The sequence below is a fragment of the Nicotiana tabacum genome, chromosome 23 (genome assembly GCF_000715075.1).
Source record: "Nicotiana tabacum cultivar K326 chromosome 23, ASM71507v2, whole genome shotgun sequence".
Classification (NCBI taxonomy): Eukaryota; Viridiplantae; Streptophyta; class Magnoliopsida; order Solanales; family Solanaceae; genus Nicotiana; species Nicotiana tabacum.
In genome coordinates this window covers 66,549,035-66,567,239 of record NC_134102.1, presented here as the reverse complement: position 1 = coordinate 66,567,239, position 18,205 = coordinate 66,549,035, and positions in this window count along the sequence as shown.

The following is an 18,205-nucleotide window of genomic DNA, read 5'->3' as shown; positions in this document are numbered from 1 at the left end:
TTGTGCACTCATTTATCAGATGTGGTCCCAACCCGTTCACGAACAGATGCACCCTATCACTCATCTCGGACACCATATGGGGAGCATACCTTGCTAAAGAATCAAACTGTATACTATACTCTCGTACACTCATATTACCCTGTCGAAGGTTCAAGAACTTATCAGCTCTAGCTCGTCGTATCTCAACTGGCAAGTAGTGACGAAGAAAGGCCTCAGAAAATTCCTTCCACACGGCTGGAGGAGCATTCGGACCCCTAGATCTCTCCCAACTATCATACCAAAAAATCGCTAAATCCCGTAACCGATAAGAAGTCAACTCTACTGTCTCCGTATCACTAGCATGCATAACCCACAATGTGCGATGAACCTGATTAATAAATGTTTGTGGGTCCTCCTTGGGGTCTGATCCGATAAACACTGGAGGGTCTAGATTAATAAAATCACGAACTCTTGCACTAACCGGTTTATCAGCAGCACCGGTATTCTGCCTCTGAGCCTGAGCAGCTACCAAGCTAGTCAACAATTGCACCGCACTGCGCATATCGTGGTCTGTAGTGCTAGACGGAGGAACTGGATGTACTGGGTGCCTCCTAATATCCTCTGGAGGAGACGGAGAGGTATGAGACGGCATCTCACTCTGAGCCTCACTTTGGCCTGCTCTGGCTGGAGGCACCTGAATGTTACCCTCTCCCACAGCTGTATCAAGCCGTTTACTAATTGCTTGCTTCCTAGTCAAAGGCATCGCTGAAAGAAAACAAGGTGAATATTAGATATGAACACTTACTACTCAACTCTACGCACGATCTAGATTCAGGAAGAAGGTAACAACCCTAGATGTCACGTAGCCTCCTGATTATAAATGTGGCGCGCTACACATCCATAATCAAAACTCTACTAGACACGGCTCATAGACATCCCCTAGGATAAAGTGTGGAATATAATGTCACGACCCAACTGGAGGGTCATGACTAGCACCCGGGCCATACTTGCCGAGCACCAACGTACATTTTATCTAATCTTTCTTATTATCTTTAAGGGCCGACAAGACCAATATAAATGGTAGACATGGATCATGAACATCCAACAATGAAAGATAATGTCATGAACATACGTAACATGGGACGACAAGACTGTCAAGAAACTATATATAAGGTACGAGCTACCATGGTGCCATGAAAGACTATGCAACAAAAACTAGCCGACAAGGCATTCCAAACCATACATAAGTCGACACCTGTCTATGAGCCTCTAAAGGAACATAAGTGCTACAACATTGCCGGAACAGGGCCCCGACATACCCATAATGTCTATAACAAAAATGCATACCAAGACCACGGCAAGTCCGGAGAAGGGATCTCGCCAATAACCACTGAACTGGACAGCCTACTGTGGTGGGGGAGCTACGTCTACCTGTCTATCAGGACCTGCAGCACGACATGCAGCGTCCACAAATAAAAAGGACGTCAGTACGAATAAAGTACTGAGTATGTGAGGCAAGAAAGCATAAGTAAGAACAGTAATATAAACAGGGATAGAGAATATACAACCTGTGACATCTGGGTACCTCTGAGGGCTACTGACATGAAATACATGATACATACATATATATACATAAACTTTTAAAACATACGCCTTTGTGGGCATCACCATCATCATATCGTACCCGGCCATAATAGGCTTGGTAAAATGTACCCGGCCATCATAGGGCTCGGTAGAATCGTACCCGGCCACGTGGAGCTCGGTAAAACCCAACTGATCAGTGGTTGCACAATAGGTTCCATACCCGGCCGACTATAGCGCGGCTCGGTAGAGTAAAATAGATACATATATATGATGCATGCTGGACTCATTGGAATCACATTTTGAACCTTTCGGAGTGACATAAGGTTGGTATCCTTCGTACACGTTATTAGGATTAACTCTTCATCAAGAATCTTATAAGAATCAGGAACTACCAACAACATTGATAATATAAGAATAAGAGAAGTAACATCAATATCAATCGTTTCATAAGAAGGGCAGCAATGTAAGTACTGCTAGCTTCTAAGAGTAGAGTATCTTTGGGAGCTCGTTCATTACATTATGTACAATCGGAGTCGTGCAAAAGAATGAAGGGGATAGCCTCACATACCTTGTATATACTGCCCAACCTCAAGCTATGCAAATGTCACGACTCCTTAGTCTACAATAAGACAAATGACACTATCATTATCGTTTAAGCGTCGTAACTATTATGTATCGACCACAACCTATTTTACGATGAAACGGACAGCACCTCCTCTATTTATATGACTTCCCACAAGTCAATACAATCACCAAACAGCCCAAACAACATCATTAATAATCATATTGAGCCTCCAAAACAGTCCACCAACCAACAACATTACTACCAAGCCTTTCGATATATATTTCACAAGTTCTAGCTTCAACGACTTAGCTGCAACTTGGATAATCTTAAATATATATATAGAGTAAGAGGTTCCTTACCTTTAAACATAAAGAACAACTCCAATTTGACCTTAATTTTCCACGAAATATCCCTTCAATTCTGCCACAAGAACAAGGAAGCGAAACTAGCAATTAATTCGCTGTTTTTCGGCACTAGAATTACTTTAGAAGACTTGAAATCACCTAGGGTTGATATTAAAAACTTGAAGGTGTATTTACAGGACATAAAACACTTAAAACAACCTCCCACACGAGCTGGAACAACACAAAAATCCGCAACAACAAGAAGAACAAGAAACTTACTAGCGCCACGGGATTCCCGACATTTGATTTGTGTTGTTTGCCCTTTGTTTGGGTCTTGGATCATGAGAGAACCTTGAGAGACTGTTTTTAGGGTTATAAGGTCTGAATATACTGAAAAATAATGACTTAAAACGGGTTTGAGGTATCTTATATATGTCCATATGTCTTAAACCGCCTTTGTGGGCCCCATAGAGAGCAGCTTGGCGCACTCTCGCGAAAATGTGAATATCTCTCTATTCCTAGATTGTATCGATGAACGGTTTAATGCGTTGGAAAGTAGACTCATAGATCTTCAATTTGATAGGTAGATCACCCCATAATTCCAAGCACATTGGGAGAAAAATGCAGTAACATTTGACCTAAAGTTTAAGTAAAATTATAAACCTAAGTTGCGACAACTTTTATCGACTTTTGTTTCATAACTCGCTTGACTTCAAGACTTATGATGCGGATATTATATGATTCAAATACATTAAAACAAGACCTCTTGGGACAATTAATCACCTCTAGTGTTACCCGAAAATATGGGTTACAACATCCTTGATTCGTTTAACTTCAAATACTTGTTAACCACTCTTATACACCCTTGTATCGTTTAAGACCAATAGGATTAACTTCTTATCATCTCAAAGATAATCTCTTCTTGGATTTACGTCGACTAACTTACGGCGTGATCTATGGTATGCGAATTTGGGTTGTAACACTTATCCACATGCAAGCACGACCAATTCAATGTGCTACCAGCCCGGCGTGGTCACAGGCATAACAACACAATCTGCCCGGCGTGTTCACAGGCATAACAACAAAATCCGGCTCGCATGGTCATAGGCATAACAACACAATCCACCCGGCGTGGTCAAAGGCAAAACAACATAATCTACTGAGTGTGCTCACGGGCATAACAACATAATCCGCCCGGCGTGGTCACATGCATAATAACAAAATCCACCCCGTGTGGTCATAGGCATAACAACACAATCCACTCGGCGTGGTCACAGGCATAACAACACAATCTACCTAGCGTGGTCACGGGCATAACAACACAATCCTCCTGGTATGGTCACGGGCATAACAACAAAATCTGCCCCGCATGGTCACAGGCATAACAGCACAATCTGCCCGTCGTGGTCACAGGCATAACACAAAATCCACCCTGCATGGTCATAGGCATAATAACACAATCTACCCGGCGTGGTCACATGCATAACAACACAATCTACCCAGCGTGGTCACGGGCAAAACAACACAATCCGCCAGGCGTGGTCACAGGAATGACAACACAATCCGCCCGGCGTGGTCACAGGCATCCAGTCCAAATCGTATCACACAGAAGCAAGTATACAAGAACACATGTATATGATAAATAATTATCAGATTTCATGCTTCTGGACTGGTATAATAACATGCTAAAGTGTAGGCATGTGGTAAAGTGTGCTATCATAGCTCAAATCAGCAATTTAATCACAGAAATAACAATTACCAAGTTTATTCAGGAAATTAGCCTCTTCTTAATCTCAAACATGACTCAAATGGTTCACAACAATGATACAAATATGAGAAACATAATTGATTAAAGCTTAACAGTCAACTATAGGAATATTATAGACTAAGCAATACCCCGGGCATGGAAAAATACCCCGCTTCTCGCACATGGGCGCAACCCCACACATATGTGCACCCATAGCATGTAGCTATCACAAATAATTCAGGCAACTAGTGCCTCAACCAAGTGTTGATAAGATACTTACCTCAAACAAGCCAAAACAAATACCGAGCAAGCCAAACAACACCCTATAAATGCCATCCCGTGCGTATCAACCTCCGAACGGCTTGAAACTAGCCAAAAGTAAGTCAAAACATCAAATAATGTGTTAGAAAACAAACAGAAGCGATAAAAGTCGAATCTTTAATCAATTACTCAAAGTCAACCAAAAAGTCAAACCCGGCCTTGCACCTAAAACCTTACCAAACTCATAAATTTTGATAACCCATTCAATTATGAGTCCAAGCATACCAAATTCACTCAAATCCGACTCCAAATCGATGTTCAAAACTCGAATAATCACTTTAGGAAAGTTTAGAAAAAACCTCAATTTCTCTTTAAAATTCATAATACAAATGCCAAAATTGAATATAGATTCATGAAATATAATCAAAACCGAGTAGAAAACACTTTCCCCAGTCCATGTGGTGAAAATCGCCTCCAAAATCGCCCAAATCCGAGCTCCATAGCGCAAAATATGATAAAATGACCAAGACCTTCAAAATAGAGTACTTTATACATTGCTCCCAGAGTACCCTTCGCGATCGCAGTTCCAAAATTTTCTAGCACAATTTTTACTCTATGCGATCGAGGCCATTTCCCCGCGATCGCGATGAAAACATTTCCATTAACCCTTCCCAAACTCTTCTCAGATAGCCTGAAGTGTATCAGCCATAACATTATGTAAATAATTTCAATTGATAAATGATTTATCTTTCTGAAAACTAGTAACAAAGGGCTACAACTTTCATTTTTAAATCATCTCAAAATTCCTTATAGATTACAAGATATAAGCTTCCGAAGTTAGCTCAGTAACAGCAAAATTTCTTCTTCACGAATGCGAAGCTCCCTTCGCGAACGCGATTCATAGGTCCATTTATTTCCATTTTACTCTTCGCGATCGCGATGTACACCCCTATAGCCAAAAACCAACAGTTTAAAATGGCCTAAAAATGGTCTGAAATCAATCTGAAACACACCCGAGCACCTCGGGACTCTATCCGAACATACCAACGAGTCCTATAACTTAACACGGACTTACTTGAGGCCTCGAATCACGTATAACAACTTCAAAATAACAAATCGCACCTTATATCGAACTTAATGAACTTTTGAACTTTCAACTTCCAAAACTCGTGCCGACTATATCAAATCAAATCGGAATGACCTCAAATTTGGCACATACATCCCAAATGATATAACGAATATATTCCGATGCCCAGAACCACAATCCGAACCTGATATCATCAAGGTCAACTCCCGGTCAAACTTATGAATACTCCAAACGTTCAAATTGCTAACTTTCGTCAAATAGTGTCGCAACCTTTTAGAAAGATCCAAATGCAAATCCAGGCATATCCCCAAGTCCAAAATCACCATCCGGACGTAACGGAACCCTCAAAACTCTGATACGAGGTCAAATACTCAAAAGACAAACTTGGTCAACTCTTCCAACTTAAAGCTTCCTAGTTGAGAATCATTCTTCCGAATCAATCCCGAATCACCTGAAAACCAAAACCGACGATTCAAACAACTCATAATACATCATATGAAGCTAATCAAGACTTCAAACAACTGAATAGAATGCAAATGCTCAAAACAACCGGCTTGGTCGTTACATTCTCCCCCACTAAAACATATGTTTGACCATGATCGTGCCAAGAGTCATCCCAAATCCATCAAATCACTATGTATGCTAACTAGTGACATCATCACATCTCCAAACATACCTTACTCACTCCCGATAGTGCTTATTCTCGGTTCAATAACCTCATCTCACTCAGTAGAAGGTGCTCGACCGACATGCCACACCAATAACACCTAGAGCCACATACCATACAATCCGTGCACCAATAAGCAACAACTCAAATACACCCAAACATGGAAAATGACTCAAATGAGTGGACCGCCACGTAAGCTCAACAAGTACCACCACAAACGCAATGTTATGAACCCATCACACATAGTAGAACCAAGACACACGAATCTATCACAAAGGATCATATCCCAACATAACCCCCCTACAATGCATAACCCATCCAACCACCAGTTCATATGAATACCTCAAGCCAAAATGCTCAAATTAATAACCACACACAATTCGACATTAATTACACGAAGTGCATGACCATAACCATGGAGAAGCGAATAACACAATATACCATGGCCTGGAAAGACCATAACCAAGGCTCAATCAACCATTCAACACCCCGATAACCATCTCGCACGAATTTTGCCTAGAGGCCCAAACATAAATGCATCTAGTGTGCAAATAACCAATAGATCACAAACCATTGTAGCATAGAAGAGTAACACATAGAACATATCGAAACACGAACATGCTAAACTCCAATTGAATGACACACCCCTCAACAATAATAGTGATGAGTCAACAAATCCGACCCTGTGTAGAATACACATCCACATTAGGCCAACCAATGGGCCCCCAAATCAACTCCGGTCACCCACAATTAGATAAATAATCCCCCAAAAGTCCACAATAACCTAACCATAACACATACTATTGGATGTCTAACTTTGTCTATACCTTCACAATATGCAACCAAGGAACAATCTACCTTTGAGAACTCCCCATCTCCAAATCCCTAGAATACCAGAATAAATATATTCGATCCCAACTCGACCACTCAAGTGACTGACACATCCTTCATACACAATCATTCCATGAGAAATACTTGCATAATTCTTTCGTGCCACAAAGCAAAGTCTGAACACTAGCAGTCGATCAACCAGGTGAGTACCGCAATACCAATGAAGCATCCGTAAGTCAAAACACAGTGCGCCTTCTCAAATACGCGCCCTTCTTAGGTAATACCAAGTAGTACTAGCATTTATCTAAACATTTGGAACCCTCCATGCTGTCTAAGAATTCGTGATCGTCCCTTCAAATTTGAACCACAACCTTGTACATGCAAATCTCAATCCCACACAATGCACCGAATCTATCATTCCATCATATGAAAACACGAGAACCACATTATGAACCATGATTCATAAGTAGAATATATACTCGATCAGTCATAAATCTTCCACTTGATCCCATCCCGGAGAAAATTATAATACGCAAAACACTCCTCATGCCGGTAGAAAATATCCATCTCAAACCATTTTAGAAATCATCTAGAACTCTACGAAACCCATTTGCACATAACCAAGCCATCAGAACTGAATTTCTCTAACTCAACCAAGTCACACAGGTGCCAAAACTCAAGAACATTACCACAAAACACTGGTAAAGCCTAACCACATCATAAGACCCAAAAGAACCGATTGTATCATTACCATACTAATCCAACATACTACTAAGCTGTCCTATTTTCTCTGAGTTCCTTCTGAGTTGCTTCAAGTTAACACTCCTACTTGCCAAAACACCACGATCCTCAATCAAAGCTTGCCACAAGAGATCCTAGCATAGAACCACATCGTCCTAAGCCCATAAGCCATTGTATTCCTTCTTCAGAATCCAATAGTACCATAACCAAAATTCCCACTTTGGAGAGACATTATGTGAATCAAATGATGTTTCCTCAAATACCACATATGAATCTTGAACTCGTCAGAACCTTCTGAAGAGTCATCCACCCTATTCAAATATCAATGCACCACCAAAATGAGCCTAATGGCCCGTGCCCCATTCGCATACCAGCACCCAAAGTGGTAACACCCACCTTAACGCAATCGAGTAAATCCTTACTCCATGCACACTACATCCATCATGAATAACAAACCCAATTCATCCTATGATTTTCACTTACCCTTAAAGTGTAATATATCATGTATCGAGAAATTACCTTACTCGAGTCATCCTCGAAATCTACCTCTTCAAGTCATAACCGATCTACAAGTATGCCTCAAACCAAAACTAATATAATACATAACCATGCAATCCAATCGTTGATAGAAGTCTCCCCCACTTGGCTCGAAACTATAGAACAAAACATCTGATAACCCCGTAATAACCATACTCTATTACTATCATAATCTCGTACTGAAATTCAACTGAATCCTTCATAAGCTCATGTAACACAAACCATAAAGTACCTCAAATCATCTAATAAGCTCGCACTCATCCTCGTGACAGTTAAGTCAACTCTCTCAACCGATCCAAACTGAAATCGCAACACATATAACCCACTGGTAGAAAGAAACTCTTCAAATAACATCATAAGGATCACACATCCGTAGATTACCCGGAAGGTGATAACCCACCTACTTAGCCTCAAATTGACATCGCTCTATACCCTTTCACAACCACAACTACTATGCAATCACTTAATCTTCATGTGTCTGAACTCGTCAACGAAACATAAGAATCTACTTCGTTCCACAAATGAATAACATGGAAGAATCCCTCAAAACACTCATAACTCAAGAATGTATAACACATCCACAAAAATCAAGAATTCATAGTCCTTTCACATCCCCAGCAAAAGTCCACAATAACCTAACCATAACACATACTATTGGCTGTCTAACTTTTGTTATACCTTCACAATTCGCAACCAAGGAACAATCTGCCTCTAAGAACTCCCCGTCTCCAAATCCCTAGAATACTAGAGCACTCAAGTGACTGACACATCCTTTATACACAATCATTCCACGAGAAATACATCCATAATTCTTTCGCGCCACAAAGCAAATTCTGAACACTAGCAGTAGATCAACCAGGCGAGTACTGCAATACCAATGAAGCATCCGTAAGTCAAAATACAGTGCGCCTTCTGAAATACATGCCATTCTCAAGTACTACCAAGTAGTAATAACATTCATCTAAGCATTTGGAACCATCTATATTGTCTAAGAATTCGTGACCTTTCCTTCAAAACTTAACCACGGTCGTGTACTTGCAAATCTCAATCCCACACCACGCACCACATTTATCATGTCATCATATGAAAACATGAGAACTACATTATCAACCATGATTCATAAGTAGAATACATACTCGATAAGTCAGAAACCTTCCACTTGATCCCATCTAGGAGAAAATTACAATATACAACATACTCCTCATGCAGGTAGAAAATATCCATCTCAAACCGTAGTAGAAATCATCTAGAACTCTACGAAACCCATTTGCACATAACCAAGCCATCATAACTGAATTTCTCTAACTCAACCAAGTCCCGCAGGTCACCAAAACTCAAGAATATTGCCACAAAACACCGGTAAATCCTCACCACAACATAAGAACCAAAAGTACTGATCAAATCATTACCATACTGATCCAACCTACTACTAAGCTGTCATATTTTCTCTGAGTTGCTTCAAGTTAACACTCCTCCTTGCCAAAACACCACGATCCTCAACCAAAGCTCGCCAAAAGAGTTCCTAGCATGGAACCACGTCGTCCTAAGCCCATAATCCATTGTATTCCCTCTTCAAAATCCAATAGTAACGTGACCAAAATGCCCACTTTGGACAGAATTTATGTGAATCAAACTTTGTTTCCTTAACCTTTCTAATACTAAAATGTAGAACCCATAATAATATAGAAATACCGCGACTCACAACACCATCAAATGCAATATTAGATCTTAGCCTTTTACAAATCCGAAAATTCCTCAAATACCCACATATGAATCTTGAACTCGTCAAAACTTTCACGAGAGTCATCCACCCTATTCAAATCTCAATGCACCACCAAAACGAGCTGAACGACCCGTGCGCCATTCGCACACCAACACCCAAAGATGTAACCCCTGCCTTAAGGTAACCGAGTAAATCCTTACTCCATGCACATTACATCTATCACAAATAACAAACCCAATTCATCCTATGATTTTCACTTACTCGTAAAGTGTAATATATCATGTATCCAGAAATTTTCATACTCGAGTCATCCTTGAAATTTTCCTCTTCAAGTCATAAACGATCCACAAGTATGCCTCAAACCAAAACTAATATAATACATAACCATGCAATCCAATCGTCAATAGCAGACTCCCCCACTTGGCTCGAATCCGTAGAACAAAATATTTGATAAACCACAATAACCATACTCTATTACTGCCATAATCTCGCATAGAAATTCAACTAAATCCTTCATAAGCTCATGTAACACAAACCATAAAATACCTCTAATCATCAGCTAAGCTAGCACTCATCTTCGTTACAGTCAAGTCAACTTTCTCAACCGATCCAAACTCAAATCACAACACATATAACCCACTGGTAGAAAGTAACACTCCAAACAACATCATAAGGATCACACATCCGTAGATTACTCCGCAGTTGATAACCCACATGATTAGCCTCAAATTGACATCTCTCTATACCCTTTCACGACCACAACTACTAAGCAATCACTCAATCTTCCCGAGTCTGAACTCGTCAACAAGACATGTGAATCTACTTCGTCCCACAAATGAATAACATAAGAGAATCCCTCAAAACAATCATAACTCAAGATTGTATAATACATCCACAGAAATCGAGCATTTATAGTCCTTTCACATCCCAAGCAAAATCTTTCCATCATATCAAAACCATCTGAACACATCTCGCAATCACATCATACATATTATATAGCTACCCAAATACGCATCGAGCCGTAAATGCCAATATTGGAACACTGCCAGATATATGTGTCCAACAAGCGCATACTCATACAACTAAAACCAATGTGCCCAAGCTGTCATCAAACCTGGCCTCGAGTCCTCCAGACAGGCCCATCACCAAAACATAGAAAACACAACTCGCACCTCACCCATGAAATTGCACATCGTCGATGCACAGTCGATACCGAGCGCTCACATAACATACGAATGAGTGGAAAGAATTCAAATAGATACGCTTCAAGCTGAATCAATGTTGAGGAAAGAAAGATGGGAAGTTTTTCCTAGATGCCTTGTAGCCTCTCGAAGATAGGTATGGATGCCATCATACCGATCCGCAAGACTCTACTAGACATTTTCTCATGACTCATAGAACCTATGAACCTAGAGCTCTGATACCAACATGTCACGACCCAAAACCTGAACCGTCGTGATGGCACCTAACCCAACCCACTAGGTAAGCCAAATAACAGTAAACACAATTTAATAATAAAATTAAGAGTCAAAAGAGAAATAACTGAATCTTTAAACGACTCCCAAAGGACTAGTAGTATAAGTCATGAGTCACTAGGACTTAGATTTACAAACTGAAATGAAAAATGATACAACATCTATTGGAAATGTACATGAACGAAATCTCAAATCTAGAACTACCAAGAACTAGTGGTAGCAAAAACTGGAATGCGGGTGCATCTTCAATGCCAGCTCCCACCATACATATCGACATCAACTCCAAGATCTACACACAATGTGTAGAAGAGTAGTATGATTACAACCGACCTCATGTACTCAATAAGTATCCTAACTAACCTCGGCGAGGTAGAAGAAGCAATAACTATAAATGATACTAATTAATTCATGTATAGTTCATAATTTCAACAAGTACATAGTAGATATATGATCAAATCAGGAAATCTCAGGTAAAACCACTTTGATACTCACAATTCCTTGTTTTAAAGTGTTCCACTCCATCAACAATCCAGCTTTAAAGAAGATATGCAAATAAATCAAGTAAACAATCAAAGAAATTGCAAGTAAATGTGAAATGCAATAATAAAACATCAGTTTGTTGCGGCGCGTAACCCAATCAATTAACCATAAGCCAATAAGGCCTGTTGCGGCGTGCAAACCAATCCAATAATAGAAATCAGCTCTCCCAAATCTCACAACAACTAGAAACCAGTGGGTTTCTCAAAATCCGCGTGTACACCATCAAGAGAGAAACATGAGATGGTCACCCTGGGGGGTAGATCCTATTACACACACAAGCACAACCAATTCAATATGCTACCAGGCCGGCGTGGTCAGAGGCATAACAATACAATCCTTCCGGCGTGGTCACAAGCATAACAACACAAATCTGCCATGCATGGTCATTGGCATAACAACACAATCTGCCCGGTGTGGTCACAGGCATAACAACACAATCTACCCAGCGTGGTGACAGGCATAACAACACAATCTGTCCGGCCTGGTCACAGGAATAACAACAAAATCCGCTCGGTGTGGTCACAAGCATCTAGTCCAAATCATATCACACAAAAGCAAGTATGCAAGAACACATGTATATGATGAATAATTATCAGATTTCATGATTTTGGACTGGTATAATAACATGCTAAAGTGTAGGTATGTGCAAAGTGTGCAATCATATCTCAAATCGACAATTTTATCACAGAAATAGCAATTACCAAGTTTATTCAGGAAATTAGCCTCTTCTTAATCTCAAACATTACTCAAATAGTTCACAACAATGATACAAATATGATAAACATTATAGATTAATGCTTAACAATCAAATCTAAGCATATCATAGCCTAAGCAATACCCCGAGCATGGAAAAATACCCCGCTGCTCGCACATGGGCTAAACCCCACACATATGCGCACCCATAGCACGTAGCTATCACAAATAATTCAGGCAACTAGTGCCTCAACCAAGTTTTGATAAGATATTTACCTCAAATGAGCCAAAACAAATATCGAGCAAGCCAAACAACGCTTTGTAAATACCATCCCGTGCGTATCAACCTGCGAACGTCTCGAAACTTGCCAAAAGTAACTCAAAACATCAAATAATGCCTTAGAAAACAAACCCATGTGATAAAAGTCGAATCTTTAATCAATTACTCAAAGTCAGCTAAAAATTCAAACCCGGACCCATACCTCGGAACCCGACCAATTTATAAATTTGATAACCCATTCAATTATGAGTTCGAGCATACCAAATTCACTCAAATTCGACTCCAAATCGATGTTTAAAACTCAAATAGTCACTTTAGGAAATTTAGACAAAACCCCCAATATATCTTTAAAATTCATAATGCAAATGCCAAAATCAAAGATATATTCATGAAATATAATTGAAACCGAGTAGAAAACACTTACCCTAGTCCATGTGGTGAAACTCGCATCCAAAATCGCCCAAATTCGAGCTCCATAGCTCAAAATATGATGAAATGACCAAGATCTTCGAAATAGAGTACTTTATACACTGCTCCAGGGTACCCTTCGCGATCGCGGTTCTAAATTTTTCCAACATATTTTTTACCCTATGCGATCGAGACTACCTGTTCGAAACATCTTGAACAAAGATTAGAAGAAATATGTATCTCTCAAAGCCTTTTCCTTCTAATGCTCTCATCTCTCTTGCCTTATTCCATTCAAAGAAACTCTTGGTCGTTAATCTTTAGATTTATTAATAAACCTTACTAGTCACAACCCTTAGTGATAAGAATATAGAGTTAGAAAAAGAAAAGTGAAGGACCAAACCTAGGAAGAAAAGGAATTGGTTAGTAGGAAAAAAAGGAAGGAATTTAAGCAACCCAAAACCCATAAGAATAAGGAAAGAAGTTACCTTAATCTTCAAGAATAAGGATCCCCTCTTCGTGTTCCCTTTCTTGACTTGGAAACCAAATAATACTTGAATTATAAAAATAATAATGAGCAATAACACTTTTTTTTGGGCTGATTTTTTTTTTTTTTGGTTTTTTTTTTTTTTTTGCTCAAGAACCTCCAAAGATTATCAAGATTGAAATCTTGATTAGCCTATGCTCCGATACCACTTGATAACAACACGATATGGTCCAAGAACAACTAAAGAAAATAATAAAATCAAGAAACGTGCGGAAGCTAAAAGAAGGTAAAGAAACAAAAAAAGAAGATAGAAATTAAAGATAGATTGAATCCAAAAAATAGTTTCTTGAATTCAAGAAGTCTATTCTTGAAGTTGAATCCTAACAACAACAATTAGCTAACGAAGAACTAATCGCCTTTGATAGAGAATTAAAAATAAGAGATAGATTGTGAAACCTGACCCTTTAGAATAACAAGAACAATAATAAGCCTAAACTTATCACCTTTCTTGAATACCTAGAAGTGATCTAAGATTTCGAAAAGGGTTTAATCTTACCACCTTAAGTTGAGTCTTGAAGGTTGAAGAATAAATCCAAGAGTAGCCACACACAAGAGTGCAAGAAAATCTCACAATTTTTATTGATAATAGTCTGCAATAATCTATCTCTAAAAAAAAAAAGAATACACTCATTTATATAGGTAAGGTGTAATGAAATTGAGCCTAAAAACAAGGAAATAAAGTCCTAAACTACTTTGGACAACAAGTCCAACTACCTTAGGAAAAGACAAATACTAGGAAGCAAAAACCAAGTCATTCTTGGAAAGTAATTCCAAAAATCTTAGGAAAAGGAAAACACAACCTTAAATAACTAGTAAAATAATAAATATAGTCCCAAAATATATGGAAATAAGTCCCAAACCAATCTTGGATAGAATTTTGGAAATCTTGAAAATCTTGAAGGAAATTTGCAAGCAACTTGGCACCAACTTGCACTCAACATCTAGCACGCCTATTATACCCTTATTGGAAACCAAGTAAGTTCTTTTAATGTTATAAAAACGTGGCTTTATGTAGGACTTCATGGGTTGCAAGTTTGGACACATTTTAGGTGCCAAATTGGTCCAAAAGCGGACTGACTAGGACTTTCTTCAAAGGATGTCTCTTGGGATCCAATCCTCCTCTTCTTGGACATAAATTTGGTCCATAAGTTTATCAGTAGTCTATCCAGTGTTCCATGTGTCCATGCTCCGGAAGTATCACGGCGATCCGTCCCATGTGTTTGATTTCAGCTCAGTACAATTGGATAAGGATTTGACTTATGAGGACGAGCTGGTGTCCATTCTAGCCCGGCTAGTCTGGAAGTTGAGGTCTACGAATTATCCTTCAGTTCGAGTGTAGTGGAGAGGTCAGTCGATCGAGGCAGCCACGTGGGAGTCCAAGTTAGACATGCGAAGTAGATATCCATGAGAATGAACGTTTATTTTATAGGTGGAGAATGTGATGACCTAGTATGTCAGTTTGAGTTTTAGCCTTTATTTCTGTGTTTCGAGACCTCGAATAGCTCTGTTTCTCCTTCCTCGATTTGCGTGCATAGTTCGTATCTTTTTTCAGAAAATTTATATGTGAAATATTGAAGAAAATGTAAAATTTAGCCTTGAAAATTATTTGAGTTGACTACGGTCAACTCTTTTTGCAAACGTACCCGAATCAGTGTTTTGACGGTCCCCATGGGTCCGTATTGTGATTTGGGACTTGGGCACATGCCCGGAATCAAATTCAGAAGTCTCTAACTTGATTAAATGTGATTTGTTGAAACTAGTAATTTGAAGGCATAAAGAATTCTCAAGTTTTACTGTAGGTTGACTTTGTTGCTACCGAGATTGGATGTTAGTTCTGGAACTTGGAATAGGTTCATTTTACCATTTATGACTTGTCTGCAAAATTTGGTGCAAAACGGAGTTGATTTGATATGATTCGGACGTCCGGTTGTAAATTTACAAGTTTTTGAATTTCTTTGAAAATTTCATACATTTTGATGTCCCATTCGTAGTTCTAGGTGTTATTTTGGTGTTTTGATCATGCGAGCAAGTTCGTATAATATTTTATGACTTGTGTTGGTGTTTTGTTTGGAGCCCTGAGGGCTCGGGTGAGTTTCGAACGCGTTTCGGAGAGTTTGGGAGAGTTTTGGTGTTGCTGGTGTGATCTGGTGTGCAGGTCTTGCAAATGCGAGATTAGAAGTCTCATTTGCGACGTAAGGCCTAGTCTGTTATAGTCGCATTTGCAGATACTTTGTACGCAATTGCGAAGGTGGCCTGGGATCAACAAATATCGCATTTGCGAACTAGGCGTCGCAATTGCGATGACAGTAGAGATGTGGGGAGTTTGCTTTTGCGATGACTTCTTCGCATTTGCGGGGTTCGCATTTGCGGATGCGAACCCCAGGACGCATTTGTGACATCTTTCAATAGACAAAAAGGTGAGGGGCGGGATTTTTAGCCTTATTTTCATATTTTGGAACCCTAGGCTCGGTAGGAGGGGATTTTGAAACGGGAATTTCATCTACAAACTTTGGGTGTGTGATTCTAATCCATTTCTAATCATATTCCATCAACTTATCTTAGATTTTAACATCCAAATTATATGAATCAAAGTGAAAATTTGTGAAACCTTGTCAAGTTTTTGAAAAATAAGAAATTGAGTTTTCAGATTCGATTTGGACTCGAATTTTGAAACTAATCACATATATGAACTCGTGGGGTCATGGGTAGTCAGAATCTACCATTAGACCCGGATTTTGATCGGGTGAGCTCCAGGTTGACTTTCGTTGACTTTTTTAGAAAAGTCTAAAAATCTCATCTTTATCTATTGTTATTGATTTCCCTAGCATTATTTTTTATGATATTCAATCGATTTTTGTTAGATTCAATTGGTTTGGAGGAAAAGTTTAGAGGAAAAGCCCCGGTTGAGCTTTGATTTGATTGCGGAGTGAGGTAAGTATTGGGTCTAACCTTGATTTGAGAGAATTAGGAACCCTTGAGCTATATGTTATGTGAAAGTTGCTTGTGAAACAGCGTATATGTGAGGTGACGAGTGTATATACGCCGTCAAAATAATTATTTCCATGCCTTCTCGTATTTCATGAATTATCTCATTCCATGCCTTAATTGTTACATGCTTTAATTACTTTCTATGCCATAATTTGTTACTTTTCATTAATTATTCTTGTATCATCCCTTCCATGACTCCGTGATTAACTGCTATTTACCTTAATTGTCTTACTTGCACCCCTTAATTATCACGTACTTAACTTGTCTTGTTGCTATCACATTATTTGTAGCATTCCTTTGATTAGTACATGGTTCCTTATTGCTTTTCTTTAACATTCTTTAATCGTATAGATTCTTGTAAATTGAACTATTGGATTGATTCCATTTATTGAAACTGTTTATGGATCGGGTTGCACGCCGTAACGGTTGTGATATGGTGGAATAAGGGAGGATTTTGATGTTGATTATAATGATATGGTGGGATCAGGTTGTGCGCCTCGAGGGTTGTGTGCGTAATACCTGATATTGATAATTTGTGACATGGTGAAATAAGGGAGGCTTATGACATTGATTGTGATGATATGGTGGGATCGGGTTGCGTGCCGCAACAGAATGTATACGTGGTTCTTGATATTGAAAAATGAAGTTAAGGTGAAATAAGGGAGGATTGTGTGTATATGGTGGGATCAGGTTGCGCGCCGCAACGGATTGTGTGTGTTGTACTCCTTGTTGTTATTGTGTTAGTTTTCAGCTTTTTTATATGATATTTTGAGGTATGATAATCTAGATTCTCTGATCGGGAGGATTGAGTTCATTTTCATTCATTAATTGCCTTACTTTCATTTCTTGTTTTCCTTCTCTGTTATTATTATTATCACTCCGTACACGCTATTGTAAGTGACTCACCTTAGCCTTGTCACTACTTCATCGAGGTTAGGCTCGGCACTTATAGAGTGCATGGGGTCGGTTGTATTCATACTACACTCTGCACTTTTTGTGTAGATTTTGGAATTGGTCCTAGCGGCGTTCAGTAGATTTGCTCGGATCCAGTGCTCGATGGAGGCTTGAGGTACAGCTGCACAGCATTCGTAGCCCTGGATTCCCCTTCTACATTACCTTAGTTGTTTATTTCGATTCAGACTGTTACGCTTTTATTCAGACTATTATTTGTAGTACTCTAGACGCTCGTGTATCCATGACACCGGTTTTGG